We start from the raw sequence: 3,488 nt of genomic DNA, 5'->3' as shown, positions 1-3,488 counted from the left end.
CACACAGGCTATATTCTCAAATTGGTTAGGTGGTTGGGCTGCAAAACTGTTAGACCCATTAGTGGTAATATTCTTAAGTATTGAGGATATTGAAGATACTTGAGATGCGAGTGAAGTGAGAGCATCCACTTTATGTATTCCAGCGACTCGTCTTCTTGACGTTGCTCGATTGGTTGGCCATTGATAATTGTTGCTGAAAATCCTCTCAATAATTTCATAAGCCTCATTATAAGACTTGGAAAGGAGAGCACCATTAGCAGAGGCATCCACTACCATCCTCGTGTGAGCATTGAGACCATTATAGAATGTCTCAAGTTGAATGCAATATGGGATTCCAAGATGAGGGCACTTTCGTAATACCTCTTTGTACCTTTCCCATGCCTCATACAGGGACTCATCATCCATTTTTTGGAAGGTAGTGATCTCATTCCTCAACTTGGCATTCTTGCTCGGTGGGAAATACTTCATGAGGAATCTCTCGGCTAACTCTTGACATGTAGAAATAGAGTTTAGTGGCAATGAGTTCAAACAGGCATGAGCTTTGTCCCTTAGCGAATATGGGAACAACTTAAGTCGTAATGCATTTTTGGGTACTCTGGCTAACTTGAAAGAATCGCTCACTTCTATAAATAGTCTTAAGTGAAGATGAGGATCTTCAGTAGGCATTGCACTGAATTGGCTGATAGTCTGAAGCAACTGGAACATGACTGGCTTCAGCTTGAATTGTTGTGCCTCGATTTCGGGTCTCCTAATACTCGAATTAAGGTCGTTAAATACTGGCACAACATACTGTCATAAAGCTCTATCCCTATCATCAATAATAAGGATAAGATTCTGAGCAAGGTTTGCTCCGTTTCCTTGATTCATATTCTCAAAGTTTATCTCTTCGGTCCTTCTCTGGTTCGCTTGTCTTCTTCACTATCTAAAGGTTCGTTCTATTTCAGGGTCCACAGGGCGTAAGTCGATAATCTGGTCAATACTCATAAACACCTAAAATAATCACAGAAAGATTAAGTAAGTAAAAATTTAAACAGGAAAATAAATAAACCAAAATGTAAAAACAGTTTCATAAATAATGCCTTCTTTTTTTAAACAGTCCTCGGCAACGATGCCAAAAACTTGGAACAACAAAAATGTGCATGTGTACACAATCGCAACAAGTAATAAAGTGACAAGTAAATGTCGAGTTATCGTACCCACATGGAGTGTAGGGTTGGACGGAGATGGTGTGTAGAGGCTAGCTGGGTAGGATTTTGTGACAGTATTTCTATTACTGTATTGATTACTATTACTGTAATGGGCCATGCCCTAATGGATGACTGCTTCTGTACTGAATTAGGCTAAGACCCTAACTAAAACAGAACCTGGTACTGAAAGGGCTTAAGTCCAGACTGTGACTGCATTTTGTCTGCTTGCTCTCTATGGGGATTACACACTGAGTTTTCGTAAACTTACCCTTCTAATTTATCTGTACAGGTAATCCCTAGGCTTGGGCGAATCGGTGTGGCGGAGGACTCAACGGTGGCCGCAGAACCTTATTTGTCTTTCTTTCGTACTTAATCATGATTTTAAATTTTATTTGGGAATTTAAATGTAAATATGGCCTCTAAGGATTTTTCTTAATTTTGGTATTTTCAATTTATAACTTCTAGTTTTAGGAGAACTCGAGTTTTCAAAAGAACAAGATGTTTTAACAAAATACTCATGATTACGCAAGCTGTTTTAAAAAGCTTCCACATAAATTAAACGTTTTGGAAGCTTCCGAATGATTAATTAACACGATACTAGAATTAATAAATAATAATGAAAGAACTCTAATCAGGAAATGTATTTCGCAAAGTTACGATTTTCCAACACAAGCTACGGTTTTCAAACACACTTCCATATGACATCGCCTGATTCGGCCATAACGTCCAGGCTGGGTTTGGGGTGTTACATTTAGTGGTATCAGAGTCAGGTTGCAAAACTCAGCTGTGGATGTGGGTTTTTAAGACGTGATTTCTAAGAACTGATTCCTAAATATTTTTACTGAAAGTGTGGTACATCGAGTCTCCGGCACCAATCCAGTAAGTTTTTTGAAACTGTGAATTGTTTAAACTGAAACTGAAACTATTTTTGATAGTACATCTTGAAACTGCTATAGGCGGTATATATTGAGACTACTAGAGATATACTGTACGGAAAACACTTAAAATAGTGTAGATTGAGACTGAAGTAAAATTGATAAATATTAATTGACACTGAGATATACGAAATAAACCTTACACTTCTGATACTGTTTTCATAGAACATCTGTTGATAAACACTGGAACTGTAAACTAATGCATAAAATTGTTAATTTAGATAAAACGTAATTAGGCAATGAGCACTAGAAGTACTCGTGGGCGGGGTACAAGAGGCCATGGTAGAGGCCGTAGAGGTGCTCGAGCTGGGTCTTCGTCATTTTGCAGTCTGCCTAATTTGGGTACTAGTGAGACACCGGCTTCACCTTTGACTGAGACTAGGTCTCATGATCAAGCGGATTCGGGATGATGTACTGTCTTAGGCCATGTTGAGGATTTTAGAGAGGGTCACTGGGCCAGTACTGGAGCTGGAGGCCACGGGTCGGTTACGGAACGACTCCGGTTTAACAGAGCTGGGCTTTTCAGGGGTATTGCTGGAGTTGCCCCTAGTGTGGTTGAGTACTGGATAGAGGCCACAGAGGATTATGAACGATTTGGACTACAGTCCCGAATAAAAATTAAAGGGTGCTGTATCACTGTTACGTGATGAGGCATATCAGTGGTGGCTCACTATTAAGGAGGGAACTCAGCCCGATCGACTGACCTGGGAGTTCTTTAAGATCGCTTTCCATGGAAAATATGTGGGAGCCAGTTTTGTGGATACCCATAGGAGGGAGTTCCTAAATCTGACTCAGGTAGATAAATCAGTGGCTGAGTATGAGGCTGAATTTCTGAGATTGAGCCGTTATGCGTAGGGTATGGAGGCGACTGAGTACAAGCGATATGTTTGCTTCGAGGATGGCCTCAGGGATGATCTGAGGGTTTTGATAGCTCTATAGAGGGAGTGAGACTTTACTGCACTGGTTGATAAGGAAAAGATTGTCGATGAAGTGAAGTGCGCTTAGCGCCAGAACTAAGAGAGAGGTAGGAGCAAAAGGGATTCGGAGCCTTCAAGTTCCTTTCAGAGGCCTAAGAAAAAGGTCAGAGTTGATGAGCCGATCAGAGTAGGGGCTCCTATTGCTGCTACTGGACAGCTTCTGTGTACTGTTTGTGGTAGACGCCATCAGGGTGAGTGCTGGAAAAAAACTAGAGCTTGTTTGAGGTGCAGTTCATTAGAGCACCGTATTAGAGGGTGTTCGCAGAGGTCTGATCTGATGTAGGCTTCTGGTACCGGTACTGCACCATCACCGAAAAAAGTTCAGTAGCCACTAAGAGGCCATGGTCAGACCAGAAGTGGTAATGGGTTGGGCCATGGTCAGAGAGCAC

The 3,488-nt window shown here is 41.3% G+C and overlaps 1 non-coding gene across 1 annotated transcript; it reads left to right on the top strand.

Moving 5' to 3' along the window:
- The first annotated feature begins 331 nt into the window (after nt 1–331).
- On the top strand, nt 332–438 carry LOC121219649 (small nucleolar RNA R71). Its single transcript, XR_005916539.1, has one exon. It is a non-coding gene; the product is annotated as a small nucleolar RNA R71 (small nucleolar RNA).
- The last annotated feature ends 3,050 nt before the right edge of the window (nt 439–3,488 follow it).

Source organism: Gossypium hirsutum, chromosome D07 (assembly GCF_007990345.1).
Source record: "Gossypium hirsutum isolate 1008001.06 chromosome D07, Gossypium_hirsutum_v2.1, whole genome shotgun sequence".
In the NCBI taxonomy this organism is placed as follows: Eukaryota; Viridiplantae; Streptophyta; class Magnoliopsida; order Malvales; family Malvaceae; genus Gossypium; species Gossypium hirsutum.
Note: the sequence above shows the minus strand (reverse complement) of the source record. Positions and strands in the feature narration are given on the sequence as shown.